The sequence below is a fragment of the Paroedura picta genome, chromosome 3 (genome assembly GCF_049243985.1).
Source record: "Paroedura picta isolate Pp20150507F chromosome 3, Ppicta_v3.0, whole genome shotgun sequence".
Taxonomy (NCBI): Eukaryota; Metazoa; Chordata; class Lepidosauria; order Squamata; family Gekkonidae; genus Paroedura; species Paroedura picta.
The window spans coordinates 136,382,826-136,404,867 of record NC_135371.1 but is presented as its reverse complement, the minus strand read 5'-3'; the positions used below and the strand labels follow the sequence as shown (position 1 = coordinate 136,404,867).

At 45.8% G+C, this 22,042-nt stretch overlaps 1 protein-coding gene across 13 annotated transcripts in view; it reads left to right on the top strand.

The window, feature by feature from the left end:
* Window positions 1-22,042, top strand: part of RBFOX3 (RNA binding fox-1 homolog 3) — a 458,629-nt gene that overhangs the window by 320,370 nt on the left and 116,217 nt on the right. For 3 of the 13 annotated variants that reach the window (XM_077328148.1, XM_077328149.1, XM_077328153.1), the window contains one exon: window positions 19,053-19,102. The exons of the other annotated variants lie outside the window; for them this stretch is intronic. The gene's annotated coding sequence lies outside the window, so the exon portion shown is untranslated. The remainder of the gene's footprint in view (window positions 1-19,052; window positions 19,103-22,042) is intronic. 13 annotated transcript variants of the gene reach the window in all.

Here is a 22,042-nt window from a genome sequence, read left to right as displayed (position 1 = left end):
GCCTGATTATTGGGAGCAATTGGAAATCTTCACAGATTACTAGGGCTCCTTTTATTTGGACCTTGTACATCAGAGTTCACATCACCATATCTGACACTAATGATGGGGACCTAAAAACTGATGACAGTATGGCCCTAAGTGGTGACTCCAAGGAGCAGGGCACAGGTCTACCAGCCAAGCCTGAGTAAACCAGTGGGCCCACAGAGACCAACGCCTACACACCAAGTGACCACCACGTTCATGATGAGCACCCCATCCTGGAAGGGGGGAGCTATGGCCTGGTGATGGTCTGAGATGAACCCAGGCATGATGATACAGCACAAGAACTTTGTCTATCAGGAGTACCCCATGTATGATGAGCGTGGGGCATGGGAGGAGCCAGTGAGTTGAACCCACAGCGGCCTCAGTGGAGAGAAGCTGTTCCTCTGTAGGGAAGGATCTCAAGGACCTGGTCAGGACCCTCAGGCCAGCACTAGCACTCATTGCTATTGCCTTCACCAGTCCTGGCCCACCCACCTCTGCCACTTCTAGTGGCTCCCCCACCAGGACTTCTGCATGTGGCATGGAAACTGAGGGCCCACTACAACTGGCAAACTCTCCTAATTCACCATGCAAATGGCTTCCTACATGAGTGAGAACGGTGAGTTCTGTGATTTAAACTTGAGTCAGGTGCACTATGTAGGCAGTTTCCTGGAGGGCAATGGTGCAGAGTGGCTGGTAGATCTCTGTGATATGGAGGCTCCAGAGCTGTACAACTTTGACCTGTTTATGCAAACCCTCCAAAAGCAGTTCAGTGACCCAGTGCCGGTGTGATGCTTGAAGCAAGGGATCTGGCCAGTGGCATGGTATGCCAAGGAGTCCCGCTGGCCTGTGAGCAAGATGTACACCTGGACTGATGCCATGATGGCTCAGAACCCAGAGATCCTTGACTGGGTGTTGCAATATGATGATCCACAGACCCTGATGGGCTGAGTGTGGTTGGCATTGGAGATCAAGAGCCGTCTCCAGCGGGTGAAGATTGCAAGGCATCAGCAGTCCAGAGGGGACAAAGTGGAAGAGGCATCTGATAGGCCATCTCACAAACTGGATGGGTGAGCCTGGTTCCAGGCCAGTGGTTTATGAGTTGTGGAGCCACTGGGCATTTCTTTGCAGAGTAGTTGAAGAAAGCCCCTGGACAGGTGGGACCGGGCAAGGAGATGTCGCTCTCCCCACCTGGAGGGGATGGAAGAAGCCAGGGAGGAAAAGTACATCACAAACCAGGGAGCCACCCAGAACAAGTCCTGCTGGCCCCGGCTGAGTCAAAGACCACCTCATCCACATGAGGACCCAGGGCATTTGCGAAACAGTCGCAACCTGCTGTAAAAGGTGCCCAACAGCAGGTCTCAAAATGAGGTGCAGGTGGAACAATGGTGAGTTCTCCCATACCCCTAGTGTTAGTCCTGGTGATGTTGAGGAACCCTGCCGGGGGCTTCAGCTAAAATTGCACCAGATATTGGATTCAGGCTGCATGTGAACTTTGATAAATCCAGAGGTAGCCCAGGCCCTAGAGCTGCAACTCAATCAGCTAAAGAGGCCGTTGACTAATGCCCAAATGGATGGTTGGCCAGCTGGGTGGGGGCTGCCATCTATAGGACAGAGACTTTGGATGTAGAGGATGGGTTAGCATTGGGGGCAATTGCAGTTGATGGTGGTACCCAGTTTGGAATACCCACTCATCATAGGAATGGACTGGCTGTGAGAACACAACCTCATTATAGATTCAGCATGGCAGGGAGGTGGCAATCCCCCTTACTGACCGGCTGAAAACTAAAAAAAGGAGGGGAAACTAAAAAAACGGAAGCTTGGAGCCAGGCTGCGATGGACTGCAGAGTGTCAGCAGGCATTCAATGAACTGAAGATACACTTTACATTTGAACCCGATCTCAGACACACCAACCAGTCAAGCAATTTAGGGTCCAAGTTGATTCAAGTGGTGTGTATATGGAGGCAGTGTTGTTGCAAATGGCCCTGGGACCAGCTGCACCCATGTGCCTGTCTGTCAAGGAAATTTAAAGACACTGAGAGGAACTGGGCAATTTGGGAGAAGGAAGCAGCGGCTATAAAAATGGTGCTGACAACCTGCCAACACTGGCTGGAAGGGGGGATTGTCCCATTTGAGATGTGGATTGACCATAAAAATCTCCAAGTGCTCAAATAACCATGCAAATTGACCGCCAAACAGATCCCGTAGGCAGAGTTCTTTTCCCACTTTACTTTTACATTGAAACATCTGTCCAGTAAACAGAACTTCCTGGCTGATGCTCTGTCCCACCTCCCACAGCATGACAGCCAGGCTGATCCAGTAGGGAACATAGTATTTTCTCCCACCAGCTGGGATCAGCCGTGGTCATGTGCAGCCAAGCCCAGCGGGTGGGAAGGCCCACTGACACTCCTAGCGGACCCCAACAAGACTTGGAATCAGATGCAGAGTTTATGCAGCTGCATGCCCACCTGACAGAAAAGAAGGGGAAGTTCTACAGTGGTGGGGGCTGTATGTTTCTGCAGTCACTAGACAACAAGTACTGTAGGATGTGCCAAGACAGCCACTTTGGTTTTATAAAAACTCTACATCTGGTTCGCTGGCGGTACTGGTGGCCAACCATGGAAAAGGACATTGAGGCTTATGTGCAGAGCTGTCCTACGTGTATTACAGCCAGATGGGCAATGGGCAAACAGGGGCCGTTACAGCCACTAAAGGCCCCCTCTGTTCCTTGGTCATTGATCTCCATGGACTTCATCACGGATGGCACCCAACCACAGAAATAATGCCATTTGGGTGATTGATAGTGGACCTTTTTTCGAAGCAGGAACATTTCATCCCTTGCACTCCCCCCTCCCCCATGACTCAGTGGCTTACCACTCTATTTGCCCAGCACATCTTTGGATCCAGTGCCACTACTAAAGTCATGTTGGATCAGGGCTCTTAGTTCATTGCCAACTTCTGGCATGATTTCTTAAAGCTTCTTGGGGTGGAGCAGGGGCTTACCTTGGGGTATCACTGGGACTTGCATGATGTGTTTGGCTAATGACCAAACCAAATGAGTGAACCAAGTCCTAGAAATTGCTGCTACATCTTTTTCCAACAGGATGACTGGACTGGGATAGTCCCTTTCACTGAATTCACGTATGACAATGCTGTACATCCCAGTACTGGAATGGTGCTGTTTGATGTGGTCTTGAGAGTGGGAGCCAGCCTCTGCCCTGTGTCCATGGATGCTCCATCCAACCTAATAGCCTGGGCTGATCAGATCTGCCAAACCTGGCCCCACTTAATGGACTCACTGAATGCAGCAAAAGATGCTTATAAAGACCAAGCTGATAAGAAATTTGCCAATGCCAGCATGGGAAGTGGGGGCTATGGTGTTTGTCCCCACAAAGCATCTCCAGGGTTAGCAGCCCTCCAAAAAGCTAGGGAATATCTTCATGGGACCTTTCTCTGTAACCCGTGTCAACAACTTAGTAATTGTGGAATTGTCCTTGCCTAAAACTTGAATGAGCATGTTGTTTTCCATTCCAGCCTGCTCAAGTGTGCCCCTCTTCTACACCGGTGGCACCTGGCAGCTGCCTCCCCTGTTCTGGTATTTATGAACAAATACGCCCTCCTTTGGTGGGGGGATCTGCAGTACTTCATAGATTGGAAGGAGTTCCTAGAGGACAAACAGGAGTGGGTTGACGCAGTGCATGTTTGTGCCCCAAAGCTTGTTTCGGCATTGCACAAGCATTTCACTGGCTCCAGTGTGAGGGGGGGGGACCATTTTGGGGTGGCCATATGTCAAAACCATGGTTGATGTTTTACCATGTAACCTGCTAATTCATTGTGTCTGTATTCCTTGATACCCATTTGATCTTTTAGCTAGCCATCCTGCGTTAGATCTTAGGTGTGAAGGCCCATCCTTCTTGCCTCGTTTTCTACCCACACTAGGCATTGCCTGGGAAACACTATCTCAAAGGCCTTGTCAACAAGAACGATTTGCTCCCAGACTTTTTGTTACTGGGAGGGGCTGTGGGCATTGGGTAGATAATGGGATATTAGTTTTGAATCCCCAGCCTTAGCAAGGACCCCTTGATGATCTGATTATTGTTCATTCAATAAAGAGCTTTCTTTCTCCAAATGAAGCCTGATTATTTGGAGCAATCAGAGATTCTCACACCTCTCCCCACAACAGACATCCTTTGAGGTAGGTGAGGTTGAGATAGCTCTGAGAGAAATGTAACTAGCCCAAGATCACCTATCTGGCTGCCTGTGGAGGAGTAAGGAATCAAACCCAGCTACACCAACCATTACTGTAAATCAAAGCATTAATGGGCAGGTTCATACATTGACTGTGACATGTACATGAGAATTAACTGCCCCAAATGACCCCATATAGTATTTCGGTACCCCATATAGTATTTTGGCACTAAAGTGCAGATTCACAATACATGGAAGAAGTTTACTTTCAGTAATCCATTGAAGTTACATGCATGTGTGAACCAGCACTTCAAAATCAATGGTGATTGTACCTGGATAAATTTAAAACAGGACTGAGATTCTAGAAACTGGGCAGAAATCTGCTTTCCCTTGCATAGGTGCACACATAGTCTAGATTGAAGCGCTTCCTGTGACTTCACCTAGAAATTACAACTCTGATGCTCAAAGCAAGAAATTCCTTTCTCTTCTTTCTCTCCTCTTTGGAACCATTTTCATATAGCATGCAATTTCATGGATCAGGCAGATGCCAAGAAAGTCACAATGAAAGAGGAGGTATCTTATATGAATTACCCCACACTACACAAGTGGTCATTTCTGATAAGAGACTTACAAATGCTACATTTGGTATTCAGTAGCCTGGTATTGATAAAGCCATTATTGGAAACAATGATGAAGTCCCATGAATGCCTTCTTTATTGTTTGTCATTCTCAGTTCTCTTGCAAGCCTACGGAAAGGAAAGGAGGTTGGGTTGTCCCCTTTAGAATTTATGCAGTACAGGCCTTCTCAGTATAGGAAAGAACACCGGCTGGCAACCCAATCAAAAAATTCAAAGGTTTGTATAAAATTGTCTTCTTTTTTTATTCCAGTTGTATATATTATTCTGCATTAATATGCGACAAGGTTCTGTTATTGAACACCTTGTTTCACCTCTGCTTTGTCATAGCATATTTCATTAGCACAGAGAAAAAATGTACTCCCAAACAGTGTAGTGACCTGCATTGCATGGATCCAGTCTTTTGTTGTGAAACCCTGGGTTTCTTGAGGGCACTGGAAGAGTTTCTCAAATGGGTGGGAGCTAAGATAGACAGACAGACAGACTGAAGCCTGAAGAATGTTTCAGAGGTTTCTCAACTAAAAAAACTGAGAAAGGCTGATGTAGTGCTTTTTGTCTGTCCAAAATGCTTCTGGAACATAATCTCTAAACAATCCTATGAGACAGATTACTATTACTTCCCCTAAATGACAGAAAAGAAGTAGAGGGTGGGAAAAGAGAATGGCTTGTCTAAAGTCACGTGGTAAGAGTATGGGTGAAATAAGGTTTTAACCACGGCCTTCTCACTTCCTCTTCTGGTTCCATAGTTTACTGGGCATCTTTGTGCAGGAACAGGGCTCACATGCTTAGGAAACACAAAGCATGCAAAAAAATTATCCCAATACATACTATTGTAAGATGTTTCTTTATAAACATTCGAAATCTATTTAGCCGTCTTTGATGTTGTTTATTTTTAATTTCATTTTTTTAATTGCAAAGCTACAACACAGTCCGCCAGGAAGTTCTCATTAGATCGAAATGGCATTCTTGTCAACAGAATTCTTGGAGGCCCCTCAGCTATAATTAATGTAATATGCAAACTTTTAAAATTCTAATGCAAACTAAAGCACATATTCACCCTGATCATGATCTTTTATTAAATAAAACCATTTCTGTCTGGCTAACCTTTTTGCTACATCATCCATTCCTTTTTTTCCCCCATTCAGATTCTAAAAATGGCATACAGACACCATGAAATTTATTAGGCTCTTTAACAAGAAACTAATAAATTGTACATTGCCAGAACTTGCCAGATTTTTATCTTGCCAAGCTACTATCACCAAGGGTATTCATTGCATCCCAGCATCTGTGATCCTTAGCTATACGGTGCTTCCATCCAAAACTGGTAGCACATCTTGTGGGGTTTCCTTTCTTTCTCTGAGGGTGTTCCTTTTAGCAACTCTGTGGTAACTTCCAGACACATTGGACTCCAACCCGGAGGCTATGTGCCCATCACTGCCTCACAGTGTAGCCTGGATTAGCCTGAAAGCCAGTTTGGTGTAGTGGTTAGGAGCGCAGATTTCTAATCTGGCAAGCTGGGTTTGATTCTACACTTCCCCACATGCAGCCAGCTGGGTGACCTTGGGCTCTCCACAGCACTGATAAAACTGTTCTGATCGGGCAGTGATATCAGCGCTCTCTCAGTCTCACCCACCCCACAGGGTGTCTGTTGTGGGGAGAGGAAAGGGAAGGCGACGGTAAACTACTTTGAGACTGTTTATGCACTGGAGGTTTCATGACGTGCTGCAGGCTGGAGTTTTAGTTGTGGCAGGTTGCCCCACCTCTTCCTGCACCCACATGGGGGAGCATTTGGCCTGGTGCACCTCATCCACCCCCGATTTGTGCTCGTGCACAGGAGCTGGGGCAGTGAAGTTCCCAGTGCATAAATGGTCTGAGACTCTTTTGCAGGGGTAGTCAAACTATGGCCCGCCAGATGTCCATGGACTACAATTCCCCTGAGCCCCTGCAACATTCTCTGGCAGGGGCTAATGGGAATTGTAGTCCATGGACATCTGGAGGGCCGTAGTTTGACTTCCCCAGCTCTTTTGGGTAGAGAAAAGCGGCATATAAGAACCAACTCTTCTTCTTCTTCAGTAATATCAGGGCTCTCTCAGCCTAACTTCCCTCACAGAGTGTCTGTTGTGGGGAGAGGAAAGGGAAGGCAACTGTAAGCCTCCTTCGGGTAGAGAAAAGTGGCATATAAGAACCAACTCTTCTTCTTCTTCTATTTGGTAGGATGCTGTAAAATGATATTAAAAGCTGATGTGTGAGTTCAGTCTCTGGCAGTCTCATGCATGTGACCCCCGAGTGTGCCTGGAGTCATTGAAACCACAGCTTCTGACAGTGCAGAGGGTGCTGTGACTAGCCCCAGTCAGTTACTGGAGTCCATGACTACTGGGCAGATGCTGGTGGGCACCACAGTGGTGCCAACTTTTCTGCTGAGTCCTCCCTCCCGCATCTTTTGCACCACCATCTGCCCGGCCTGTTGCTTAGCACTTTGTTAGCTGGGTGTGGCAGTGAATGTTAACTTAAAGCAGCATCACACAGGCACACTGAGTGCCTGCCTTGCTGTGTGTTACTCCTCTGAGCCTCATTCATTCCCTGGAGTGGGTGAAGAACTCTTAGACCACATTCCTTCTGGGAGCTCCCTTTTTCTCAGCCACTGCAGTACTTCTCTAGGGTACGGATGTTGCATTGGTGCGGGGGGCGGGGGGCTCTCTCGGGTACCTTGATTGATTGAAGCGGTTACTTAGAGGTGCTCTCCTGTGTGTGACAGATATTTCTCTTTCTTAGAAGAGGGGAGAAAGATGACACGATTCCTCCAGCTCTTTCCTCCAGCGGCACTTGTGCGATTTACATTAAGGCCTATAACCGGGGTTGGAGTAAATGGAGCAGGTTTGCAATTAGTTTTCAAAGTACTTATCTCATTAAAGTAAATGAATTATTGATTTAGTGACACTCATGCTTTTAGTGAGCGGCACCGTGCCATCACTGCTCTGTTCTCCAGCTCAATGAGCCGGCGGCCAGCCCCAGCAAACTCGCTTTGTGTGTGGCTCCCCACCACCACCTTTCCTTTAAACACAAACAACATTCCTCATATGTCCTACTCGGTATTCAGCTTGATAATTAAAGTGGATCCATGTCAGGAGGGAGGGTACGAGATTACCTTTGGAAGGGAGCCTGTGGCCTTCTTTGGGCAGGGCAATTATATTCTATTTGGGAGCCCGTCCCAGTAGCCTTGTGTGTCAGGGAGCAGCCGATGCCAGGGCTGAATGCAGCCGTTTTTGGCTGGTTCCCTCTGCCAGCCATTTCCTGGAGTGCCTGCAACAATGACAGAAGTCTGCCCACTCAGGGGAAAGTACCCAAGGACGGAGGAAATGGCAGCGTCTGTCAAAGTCTGCAAGGGCATTTTTCTGGGCAGAACCATCCTGGCGTGAGCTTCGGGTCATGCCTCAGGATAGATGGTTTATCCCTGTCAGTTTCTTGGCATATCCCACTTGCAAACACTCTTTCTGTGTGGATCAGAGGAGACAAAGCCCGACAATGTAAACTGGCATGGAAAACTTAGATTTTGGACTAAAGGAACTGCCAGGGCTAAGCACACTCCTAATTCAATGTTTTGTCATCGTTTTCTCAGGCAATTTAGTCTTGTCTTAATACATAGAGTGCCTTTTAATAAGAGAGGTGCTCCAAGTGTGCTCACCTTCTCTTATGGATTCCCTTTCCCAGTCCAAGTGCCCGGAATGAGGGACAGAGGTTTTATGAGGCAGACTTCCTCCTGGGATGTGCTGGAATAGAAGCCTGTGCTGTGAAGAAGGTCTTTCCTTGAGACAGATTAGCTTTCCTCATATCTCACTCCAGTTACACAAAGTATTAGGGCATGATGAACAGTAGACGTTTTGAATGTTTGTGTTATCCTTGAAAGATCAACACTACTTATCTGTTTATTTATATTTCAATTTATAGGCCGCCCCTCTCTTCGCCCTCTCAGAGCGACTTATACAATAAGGGCAATTCTGCACCCGTTAAATGTAGTGAAATGCTTAGCTTAGGTAGTAGTTATATTCTGGCCGCTCTGCACGAGGTCGCGAACATCCAGCGTCTAAGTAGCAAACTGATTGCTACATCCTCCATTTTAACGCGCTAGTTGGGGAATCGCATAAAGTGGATTCCCCAGCCTAAAAAGCGTGAGCTACAGGACAGCAACCAGCAGGCCACCAGCCAAAGAAATGTGTGGAGGCGAAGAAGCACTACCTCCGCCTACAATGTCCCACCCTTACACCTGCCTCTCTCTCCCTTCTTCCGGGGGAAGGGAAGTGCTTTTTAAAAATTAAGAACAGCCTGGAGCAACAAATAGGTGGACAGTCATACAGGCGATGCCAGGAATAATTCTCTCCCAAAGTTGTAACACAAAACATGCCTCTCTAAAGTCCTCCCCCCCACAAAAAAAAATCAGTAACTAGATTATTTTTTTAAATATGAAGACTCGTGATTCCATAAGGCACTATACATCTATGATTAGATACATAGGCATTTAAACAGAGAAGTATTTAATAAAAAAAATAGCAGGAGAAAGGGGATTGGTTGCCAGGATTCATTGACAGGCAGAAGAGAGTTACATATAAAGCCCATTGCTCTCTTCTGCCATTTCCAGCAGCACTTGTGGAGTTTAAGGTAAAGGTATCCCCTGTGCAAGCTCCGAGTCATGTCTGACCCTTGGGGTGACGCCCTCTAGCGTTTTCATTGCAGAATCAATATGGGGTGGTTTGCCAATGCCTTCCCCAGTCATTACCGTTTTACCCCCCAGCAAGCTGGGTACTCATTTTACCGACCTCGGAAGAATGGAAGGCTGAGTCAACCTTGAGCCGGCTGCTGGGATTGAACTCCCAGCCTCATGGGCAGAGCTTTCAGACTGCATATCTGCTGCCTTACCACTCTGCGCCACAAGAGACTCATCTTGTGGAGTGTAAGAAGGGCAAAGAGGCAGCAGACAAGAGCAAGACGGCAAGAAAGTGTAGAGTAGCCAGGAGGCGTAATAATGTTTAGCGCTACGCCATTCAGTTTGAGTAACACTACTTTTAATAATGTGTGGAAATGCCCTAAGTTAACACCAATATAGCAATTTTACGTTTTAAAATATATTTAAACAGTCTGTATACATTGCTCCTGCTCATCCTATGTTCCTGGAGATAAGATGGTTGCAGTTAGTCAATCAGGCACAAAATGGAGGATAGTGGGGGGTCTGGTTTGGGGCCTGTCTTGATGGTAATGGTGGTCCTTGGCCTCAACGAATGCTTGCTGGAAGAGCCATCTTGGAAGCCTTCTGGAACTTAGGAACCTCTGTAAGAGCTTGCAGTTCAGATCGTAACTCATTCTGCCAGGCTGGAGCCAGGGCCAAGTGCATCTGTCTGGGGCTGGAGACCATCAGCAAGTTGGTATTTGCTGAGCGGAGAGCTCTTTGGGGAATGTATTCAGAGATATGGTCCCTCAGATGAACTTGTCCCAGACCATGCAAGGCCTTAAAAGTTAAGACCAGCACCTTAAACCTGATCCAGAATTCAATCGGTAACCAGTGCAGCTGTTAGAGAACTGGTCATATATGTGCTCTCCAGGGGGGTCCTTATAGGTCCTGTGCAGCTGCGTTCTAGACCAACTGTAGCTTCTGGTTCAGGGATAAGGGAAGGTCCACGTAGAGCAAGTTACAGTAGTCTAATCTGGAGGTGCCTGTCACATGGATAACTATAGTCAACACCTTTTTTGCACGGCGAATTAGGCCTAGGCCAGCGCTCGTCTTCTTGCAGGGCCAATGCCTGCTTCCAGATGACATCGGCACTGGCCTGGGCTTGTCCCGATTTAGGCCCTCTGTGGCCCCATAGCCTCCATAGGTCATTATTGAAAAATCATCATATGCAATGTACAATCTTAGATGTTAGAGCTGATGCAACCCTCACTGGGTCTTCCTCAGAGGTCTAATTTTGACACATATTCCTTGATAAAATCAATAACAAAAGAGACTATATGCCCTTAGCAGTGAACACTTTAGATGGAAAGGGATTACCAAGAGGTTATTTTCATTACCAGCCTTGCAAGGCCTGTCAGGATGCTTAAAAAATGTATAACTTTAAGATTTGCAATAACAATAAAACTTTTCCCATCAGTCAATACATTTTGTGTGTAACATTTGGGGAGATGTGTGTGTGTGTGTGTGTGTGTGTGTAAATACACACTCTGTGTCTCAGCTTCTGTGATCCAGCACTTCAGAACGTCTCAGCAAACCACAAAAGATCTTCACTTTTATGGCATTGAGAAGATCTCAGCATCTACTGAACATCTCTTATCTGCACTGAATAGAAGAGAGAATTTCTGGATATCCACACCTGGGACTCTGGAACCCACAGATTTAAATCAGGAGATTGATTGGATGTGTATTTAAATATGAAATATAGTTCTTTTTTCTTTTCCCTCTACCTTGATTGTATATGTAAAAATGTCCATTTACAAATCCACAGATAGAAGTCTATTCACTCCTTTTCTCCCACACCCTCCTCTGATTCCGGTCCTTACAGGCCAGTTCCAGCTTTTTGCCAGAATTGTTGTATCCTCTTCCTGTAACATTAAATTCTCTCCCTCCATCAATTAACTACCTCACCTGCCTTTGTACATGCACTGATTTCATAGGTACACAACAGAATTTTTTTGCAGCCTGAAAGGAGGTAATTTTCACTTAACTTCTTTTTCCCTCCCCTCTTTAATGCATAAACAAATTATTCCAGTTTTCCATAATTATTTAAATTTCTTACAGGGGACTATTATCTGATAAATGGACATTTTCCATCTGATCCATTTCGATTGATTTTGTCACCCTAAAAATAAGTAAGCCTGATGATTATATAGTCTCTTTCGCTATTGATTTGAGTTGTTTGAATTTATAACAATTATTCCATTCTCTTATCTTACACAGATTCTCATTATTTATTTAGTTTATACTGGCTACTTTATGTATTTTACATTCCATCAATGAATGTGTGACAAAATTAGACCTCTGAGGAAGACCCAGTGAGAGTTGAAATGCGTCACATCTAAGAAGGCCTAAGACTGTACAGTGCATATGATAATTTTTCAATAATGGCCTATGGATTATGTGTGTGTTTTTTTAATCTTAAATAATTTTTTAAAAGCTTCACACTGTAAACTTTTTTGTAACCTGTTGTTTGCTGAGACAGATGGAAGAAAGCCTGGTGTACTATTTTCATGACCTGCTCCATAAGGGAGGTTTTGAAGGTCACAACCAAGTTCTTGACTGTCTGTGTAGTCTGAAGCTGCACTGCATCAAGATGAAGGAGATGTGCTTCCTCCTCTGGACCTCTCCTTCCCACCCACAGGACCTCCGCCTTCAGAGGCCTGAGCTTTGGGTGGCTCTGCTGGAGCCACTCTATCACAGCCTCCAGGCAGTGATCTAAAAATACCAGCAGCATCAACCCGCGTTGGTCCAGGTGTCTTCGCACTCGCTCACACACACACACACTGCCCGTGCCCATGTGCATGCTGACCCCACCGCCACCGCAGTTGAGGTCGCCAACTCAGAGCAGTTGAGAACCGCTGCTCTAGGTGCCCCTTTAACTTGTCTGCAGCTGCCTGCTCCACCACCTTCCTCAGAAATGCTAAATGTGAGATGGGATGGTAGTTTGCAGGGTCCTGTGGATCCAGGGGTGGTTTCTTCAACAGAGGCCGCACCACTGCCTCCTTTAGCCCACTTGGGAATGTCCCTGTTAGTAGGGCCCAGTTGATTATGTCACCCATTTTAAGGAGCCATGAGAGGCAGGAGACAAGTGGTCAGACTAATCAAAGAAAGAAGCATATGCACCTTGGTCTGCAAGAGCCCGCTGAAGCATTCAAAAACATCCTCCGAAGGTGGCCAAGAGTCCTCCAGTTCTTGTACTATATTAGCCCTTGGTGGAAGGTTATGGTGAAGCAATAAGATTTTGTCTGCGAAAACGCTCCCAAAGGCCTCCCAGCTAAGTGCCAATTGTGTGCTATTTGAGCACCCCTCTTCAAGGGCAGTTAAAGACCGAATTAACCTAAATAATTGTGCTGTGTGTGAGCTCGCAGATGCAATGGAGCCTGTGTAGAAGTCTCTCTTTGCTACCTTCACTGCTATCTCATAGGCTTTTGTAAGCACCCTATAAGATGTTCTTGTTGCTTCATCGTGACTCTTCCTCCAAACTCACTCTAGCTGTCTCAGCTCCTGCTTTGCATAATTGGCATCCAGCACAGGACACGCTAGTAAAAGAAGAGCCCTGCAGGATTAGTCTGTTAGTCCCTTTTGACCAGCATCCTGTTTCCAGACAGTTCTGGAAAACCCAAAAACTTTCCATGCAGGAAACAGCCTTTGTGGGTGGTTTGCTTAGCAATTGGTGACGGCAGATATGCTGCCTTTGGACTGGTTGCCACATGAAGGGGGGTTCAGCATTCTGTGTTAACTGGAGCTTCTCGGAAGCCCTGCATAGGTCAGTATGGCAAGATCCCTGTTCCCTAGAAAAGGATGTAACTTGCTTAAGAGATGGATGATAAAACACACTCATTTTTTACACCCACTTTTCAAGGAGTAAAGCATGATTAAAGAGAATTTTTAGGCTCCTGTACTAGTCAGTCAGAGAAGAATCCAGAGTAGGAGGATTACTTGCCAGTATTACTTGTGTCATATCTAGATTCAGTTTTGTTCTGTTGAACATTCATGCTACAGTAGCTTCAGGGGATAAAGGTAAAGGTATCCCCTGTGCAAGCACTGGGTCATGTCTGACCCTTGGGGTGACGCCCTCCAGCGTTTTCATGGCAGACTCAATACGGGGTGGTTTGCCAGTGCCTTCCCCAGTCATTACCGTTTACCCCCCAGCAAGCTGGGTACTCATTTTACCGACCTTGGAAAGATGGAAGGCTGAGTCAACCTTGAGCCGGCTGCTGGGATCGAACTCCCAGCCTCATGGGCTTCAGATAGCATGTCGCTGCCTTATCACTCTGCGCCACAAGAGGCTCTATGCACAGGGGATACCTTTACCTTTACCTTTATCACCAGTCCACCAGAAGTCTGCCCAGCTGAAACGCGTAGATCCAACGTGATCTTTCATATAGGTTGGCCCCACAATAACCTACGGAGCTTATGAGATGTCACAAGACAAGAATATCTCAGCATGAATGTTAAATTCCTTTAGTAGCATAAATTAAATTGCTTTAGTTAAATTCCTTTAGTAGTAGGTGGCAGCGCATCTTGCTTGTGGTGACTGCAAGGGAGTTGGTTGGACTAGAGGGGGGGGGTTATTTTCACCACCATGCTGTTATTTACTAATTTTGTTCATTTTATTGGGTTTTTAATGGGAGTTTTATTGCATGGGGGTTTTATCATGTAACCCACCACGAGCCAGTTAGCCAAGAGTGGCAGGAAATAAAGCAAATAAATAAACAAACAAACAAATAAATAATCCTGGATGGGTCTATATCACCAAGTTAGAGATTTTCTTCACTTTGCCTGCTAGGAAAACCACTGAGCAAGTGGAGTGGTACACCAGCAAAAATCTTTTGTTCTGCCTCTGGATCCGAACATCAGGCCCACATGTCACTACAGATTTCATTGCTTTGCAGGGTTCTTTGCAGGGCAACCTCTCTCCTCGCTTTCCATTTTGTGTTTGCTGCTGGATTGAGAATTTGGGCAGGCAGGTGGTCTTGTGTAGACCTTCTTGCCTTTCCCAAGCAAGTGTAAGTAACTCACACTGTACACTTGTTCTGTTACAATCAAATCATGGTGTTTTTATTTCTTTAACCAACCCAGCACTCTCAGAAGCAAGGTTACATATCTCAGACCCAAACTGGTAATATGAAAATAAGAAACATTCTTAACTGCCTTCTTTTATGACTTCTCATTCTACCAACGTATCTCTTTTAGCCTATAACCACTTGTTTAGAAGTTTTGATGCTGTAGCCTAACCCAGTTAGTAAAACAGAAAAAAACAGTGTGACCTGGCTAAATATTTTTCTAGAACAAGAGCCACTGTGACACATCATCTGGGCTCTCAGATAAGGGGCTGCTTAAGGAAGTAATGTTTTTGCAATAAGGGAAATCTCCTTTAAATAACAGTTACCTTGAGTGAAATTCTCTATAGCAATAAGGGCTGTAGCAGAGACAAAGCTGGACTTGGGTGTGTCAGATGCCTCCCAACACAGAGAAAAATTCCATCACTGAATCACCCTCAGTAGGAATGTTTCAGACAAGTTCATGGAGGAGAGGTCTGTCAGTGGCTACAGGCAATGGTGACTAAAGGAAGCCTCCATGTTCAGGGGCTGTAAACCTCTGAATCCCAGTGCCTGGAGTCAACGTCAGTGGAATGCTTCAGCCTCTATGCCCTATTGTTGGCCACTGTGTGAGAGAGGTGCTGGGTTAGATGGACCACTGATCAGATCCAGCAAAGCTCTTCTTGTGATTGTCTGGGGCAGGGCGGATACTTTCTCCCTAATAAGATTTCCTTCTCCCTACATGTCATGTGCAACTAGTGAGAAGGACAAAGTCTGCTTATCTTGTCTGAGCCAAGGCCTCACCACAGTGGTTTCCTAAGCAGTTGCCGAAAACATGGCCCCTTTTCCGAGCAAAAGCTCTCCTCATTTAATTAAAAGTGTTGGCTTTGTGACCGGCCAACCCACCTACCTGAGAACATAACAATAAATTATACATTAAACTTGTAATGGCCCATAAAGAAACACTTCAACTGTTTCTTGTCCATGGAGAGGGACAAAAAAAAATAGGGAAGAGGTGGGTGGGAGCAGGTTATATGGCCATATTATCTCAGCTCATGAATTTGCTTAAGCAGCAAAATTAGTTTAGGAATAATAAAGGGAAGAGGGCAGAAGGTGGGACATGACAGGAGTAGTTGAAAGGGTTATGGGACGCTGCTGTTTGTTTGATTTGGTCTCTGTGGCTCCCCAACAGAGAACTCAGTGCCTCTAGAAAACCCACACATTCATGATTATAGTTTTGTAAAATAAGCATACAGATAGATGATGCTTTTTATAATTGATATATAGGATTTTCAATTTCCCTATTCTGATTAGAATAGAAAGGCAGGGTAGACATAGTTAAAATAAATGATACCACTTGAAAAACCTCTGATGTTAGCTGATTTTTCAAGTGAATGTTTAGGGAATCTTAAGAGTACTAGACCCAGCTCTGTCATAGACTTTTCCCTACATCCTTGGACAAATCTCATGTATCCTGAGCCCATTTATTTAAAAAGAATGGGGGAAGCTTATATGTTTAGGATCACAGCCTTACTTTAGGCCCTGAGATTCTACAGAGGAGTAACTGGCTCCTCTAGCGAAATCCCTAAGAGTGATCACTAGTTGCCAACCCAGTCAGAGAAAACGAAGAAAACAAAATGGCATCAAAATAAAGTCTCTTCTCCACTCCTGGGTGTTCTTTCTTGTCACCTTTATTCAAATTCACCGGGTCAGGCCATAACAGGACCCAGATAACCCCCATTTTCAAAGCCAACGCTTTGAATGAGCCACTGGGGGAAAGTGTTGGCTATGAAAATGGGGTTATCTGGCCTCACCTGGTGAATTTGAATAAAGGTGACAAGAAAGAACACGCGAGAGTGGAGAAGAGACTTTATTTTTGATGCCGTTTTGTTGGTTCTTTTAATTTCTTAGCCGAAAGTCTGGCAGGGGCTCATGAGAATTGTAGTCCATGGACATCTGGAGGACCACAGGTTGACTACCCCTGCCATGTATGATGGCTGAGAATGGGGTGGGGGTCTTGCCAGAAGTGGCTGACCCACCATTCTCTACCCTTTCCCCAGTTTTGCCCATCATTTGGTCACTGGAGTTTGAGTCTCTGATGAGCTTCTCCTTGCAGGACCTTTGGCCTAAAACATGCACTTGGTGCATGTCTGCACAGATAAAGGAATGGCTTTTGAAGAAGGTGTGAGTTGTCCAACTCTTCGTTTTGTCTGGCTCACATCAAACGTAGAATGCAGGTTCTATGAGGGTGCAATGAGAGTCCTAGTATGTTCAGAATAAAATGCTTTCCAGTGGAAAGGGAAGCCAACCCTTAGATATATTCAGCTTCATAATGAGTATGAAGGCTCGGACCAATGTCACATCTGCAATGCTGGAAGCTCAATAATCACCAGCCCCTGTCTTCCTTGCTTTAACTAGAAGCCGTGATATGTATGCCTTTGTTGTATGAGCTGCCTGCATTTAGCTCTGAATCCACACAGATTCCACTGTCATGAATGTCACAGGTTACTGTCTTAAGGACTCTTAATACCTGACCTGTCTGCAACAATTGGCTAGAACTACTTGACAATGCAGCTCCCTGCCACACTCCATGCCATGCACAAGAATTTCACCTGAAAATATCCTTCAGCAAAGGCCCTTGAATTTGCCTTGGCAGACATGATAATTTGGTACTGAAGTTGTTCTTGGCCCTGCCTTCCACCATTTGTCTCCCCAGGGTCTTGTCAACTTGTCTGGGGCCACAAACAGTCCACTGCCAAGATTTTTCTATCAGAGCCCAGGGAGAAATCTGTTCTTGACACATACTCGTGGGATAGATTGGAGTGCTGTGTTTCCTCCCCAAGGACTCTGACTTTTCTATCAGGAGGGAAGGCGAGCAGTGACTGCTTTGTAGCAGCCTTTCTATTCCTTCAGTTGTGGTAGTCAGGTCACCGGACTGAGTTGCAAATGAGGAGCTTTTTGAGTGACTCCCAGTGAAACCAGTGTTGGGGGTAGATAGCACTAATGAAAGTGAGCTCTGGCTTAATCAGCCGTGATTGCCCCTGAATTGGGTTCACAGAGACAGGAATTTCTGTCGCTGATCTCCTTGCTGCACGTCCCCAGGAATACATGCAAAGTGGAATAGCTGCAAAGAGCAGAGAATGGCAAGAGCGTAAGAGGAAAGGCTTCAGGGGTGCCAACTTCCAGCTGGGGCCTGGAGTTCTCTGGGCATTATAACTGAACTCCAAGCTGCAAAGATCAGTTCCCCTAGAGGGAATAGTATCTTTGGAGGACAGACTCTAGGGCAGGAGTGCACGAACTGTGGCTCTCCAGATGTCCATGAACTACAATTACCATCAGCCCCTGACAGCATGGGAAAGCAAGCACTAATGGGAATTGTAGTCCATGGACATCTGGAGAGCCACAGTTCATTCCCAATGAGCTCCTTACCCTCTCTAAGTGCCTGTCTCCCCACTTCCCCCATGCTGGAGCTAGCAACTCAGATTCGAGGGGATCTCATGGGGTTAGCCTCAGCAGCAGTTTGTCAGGAGGGCTTCATTCAAAAGCTGTGCTGGTTTTGAAAGAGAGAAGCTACATACAAAATGTTCCGCAGTCTAGAAAATCCAGTGCTTAGGTCCTCCAAACAGTGATCTCTCCACTTGAGCCTCTTCAGCAATGAAAAGTTTACAGAAGTCTATGGATTGCAAGCAGTCACTTTAGAAAAATTCCCTGAACCCTGCTGGTATTACTCAGTCAAGGCTCCCGTAGGTCAGCCTACAAATGAGAAGCTCTCCTGTTCCACCCACTTAGATAACTGTCCGAGCTAATTTCCAGTTGGATTTGTAAAAAGCAGCAGTGACTCAATAAAATCAGCATTTTCTTGTTTCATGCAAGTTGTTGAGCAGGTAGATGATGAAAGGAAAAGGAGGAAGCGACTAGATCCTGCTGACGAGTGACTGAACTGAAAGGAAGGAATTGTTTATGGCACTGGGAAGTGCTTATTTGGGTGGGTTTACTTTTTATGTAACCACAGTGCATGAACAAAGATGGCTGTGCCTTCCTTAAATAGTTACACTCCCTTCTAAGTCCATTGAAGTCAATGAACCTAGAAGGGCCTAACTCTGTTGAGGCAGGCACTGCAGATGACTTACCACAATTTAGCTTTGTAGTGTAACCCTTACAGTGAGACTACACAGCCTCCGAGCACCCGTGGAGAAGTGCCATCAATCAAGCCAGGTCATCATCATCATCATAGGATCAACAGCTGTTACCTTGTGTAAGCAGGATCATGGTTCATACTGCCATTTTTGGGGGGCCTGGGCAGATCTCCAAAAACTCCTAGGGAGATAATAATGTGTGCTCGTAAAGAATATTGCCACTCAGTGAGCAAAATACATCAACCACGGGTATGTTAGCCATGACAATAATTGATGGTAATGCTTCCTCGTCTCTCTTTTCTTCCTTAGCGATCCCCAAGTGAGCGAGCACCACGGGGGAGGCTTGGCTGATTCCAAAGGTACCACAATTGTTCCATTTTCTTGCCCCAGAACTCTTGGAGGAAAAGTGGCTACAACTTTTAAATTTAGAATGCCCTGTTTTCCCCAAGTGTGAGATTAGGAGGGAAATGTTCCCCTTTTAGTCAATGGTATAACACCATCCTGTCTTGCTCAGGAGTTAGTCATTTAGGAGAAGAAGAATGAAGAATAAAAATAGCTGGCAAGTGACCAGATTGTCATACTGTAGAAGAGGCACCAAGGAGGGAATGCCACACAGGTTCATCTTTAGTCCAAAAAGACGGCAGCATTTGGTCAAATGCCATTCGCTAACCTTATCTACAATGCTAGCATTTAAGAACCTGAAAGTAAACAGGAAGGCATGGCAGTGTTATGGTCTGAACACTTACAGGGCTGTCCATAATCCTTACAACAGCCTCATTAGGTAGACAGCAGCCTTATCATCCCCAGATGCAGGCTGAACCTTACAAGTAATGCCTCTTAATTCCTAGGAAATTCATGGGCGAGAGGAACTTTGAATGAGGGATTTCATGATGCATGGCTTGCACAGGAAAATCTTGATCTACATCTGCTCTCTGAGAATGTGGGAGATTTGGCCAGTTCTTACGCCTCTAAACCCTACGCTTTGGAGCAAAGCTAGAAAGAGAACATAAGTGCTAGCCATCTCAGCCACTTGGGTGAACTGCTCCTTCTCCCACCTATTGATTCCTCTGGAAGTTCCTGAATAGCCTCAGGAGATGACATGTTGTTGTTTTCCTGGCACCCCATTTTTGTGTTGGTTCTCTACAGATGAATGTAGGCGGAATGTTCTGCGCAAGGGCCAAAATGTCTGCCAGTGTTCTATCCCCATCACTGCACACTGCTTCAGCAGTAGCTCTCATCCCATTTGAAAATGGTGTGGGTAGTAAGGCAGGACTTAAACTAGGCACAGCTGTCTGGAAACCCTGGTTATTCTCGAAGCAGAACACATGGAGAAAATGTGCACCCGCAGGCCTGTATTTGGATTTGTTACTGACCAATCGCTCTATCCCACAGACTCTAAAACTCATACTTTGTAGATCTGGGGAACCCAAAAGGCCAAATTCTTTTGAGAGAATGGGTGCAGTATCTTCTCCCAACTTAAAACCCTCTTGTTTATACTCTTCAATGATAACATATCAGGGGTGGGGGTGACAGGAAGGAGCCACTGGAAAGTGGCTGCTAGTGGGTATTTGTTATGCCTTTACTGTATTTTGGAGTGTCCCAAAGCATTTGGGTGTATTGCTTTAATAATACTTACTACCAAGCTGCAAATCAGTGTGAGTCCCAAATTACAGATAGAGAGCTGAGGCTGATGGGAGTGGAGTTGCTTAACATCTCCCAGATCGTTTCTGCACTGAGGACTCAACCAGCTGTCAGATGTGGAAGGGAAGTGCCGAGGTCCCCTTGCTTCCCAGATCCGAGCCCGTGCTGCAGGAGGTGGCTGTGGCTGGGATCAGGAGGGTAAGCAAGGGGACCTCGGCAGTTCTGTGCAGCATCGGGGAGGTGCTGTGGATTTGTTGATGCCCACCTTCCCCTTCATGCTTCAGAAGCCCAATGCCTTCTTCAGTCCTCCAGGAATGGGGAGGGAAATTCCTTGTTACAACCCAGCAGCATTGTAATGCAATAACCTTATTATGTTTTTAAAAAACCACGTGGGGGGAAAGGGGGGCGAGGGAATGTTGAATAAGGGGTGCTGTTAGCAGCAAAATAGATGCAGGACATATGGAAGAGAAGAGAGCAAAGGCACCTTTTCCAATGGGAGGGGGATTTCTGAGGATTCCCTTGCGGTATGGCAAGTAAGGAGACAATTTGGGTCTATGCCCAAAAGGGCAATTCTCAGTACATAAATGGGCAAAAATCCCGACCTGAGCCAAAACCCTAGTGTGGAAACAGTCCTTGTGTGTTCATTCATACTCAGGACATCTTGGCTCATAACTTGGAATCTGGGAAATGAATTGCATATACAGCAGATGTGTGGACATGGTGTCATTATACTTTTACTTTCCTCTCTCTTCATTAGCTGGTACTTGTGCAGAGTAGAAATGCAAAGGTCAACAACATCACACTAACCTGTTACATTGTTAGACCCCATACCAGGCAGATAGGGGGACCAGGCAGGCTCCCCCACCTCAGATGTCATGCCAAGTTTTGAGAATGACTTGAAATACACGTTTTAGAAATGTAATGAGTACAGAAGTCCTCACCATGCTTGGTGTTCAGATCAAATGATCTGTTTGTAGGCAGCTATAGTTGCCCCTTTCTATTTGTATTGGTGCCCCTTTCCCACAGTTGCATCACTGCAGGGCTGCTGAATGTGGGGGGGGGGGGGCTGGGGAACAAAATCCCCAGGGCCAAGTCAGCTGGGGGGCCCCACAGCCAGTGTCATGCTGCAGTCACAGAATACATTTATTTTTTAAAAAACTTTTACATGCAGTTCTGCACTGCCACCACTAGGAGTGCAGGGAAAGCAGAGCTTAATAAACAGGAGTTGTTCTGACTCTGCTGGCCAGACCTCTCTGCAACTTTTACTAGGAGCCTGCAGGGAACCCACGCTTCTCAGATCCTACTCAATCAATCAGTCAAGCTAGCACAGGAGCAAGGCAAGATGGGCCAGGGCAAGCTACAGTCACCGTAAGGCCGCTACTTTCAGCAGTCTATAGTTTCCTTCTTCTTTTCATTCCATTATTTTGTCTGCACAGCCAGAACTTGCAAAGAGGCAGTTCTGTTATTTGTGATAGCAAAACAAAAAATCCCTTATGTTGTCTTCCTTTTCTCTACCTCATTCCCACCTTGTTCTCTTCTTTCATTTAATTCTCTTCCTTTCATGATCTGCCATTCTTCCATCACAGCTTTGAATTCTCCCCAGCTCTTCATTCATATTGGTTGGCAACTTAGAACTTTATTTAAATTACATTAGGAAA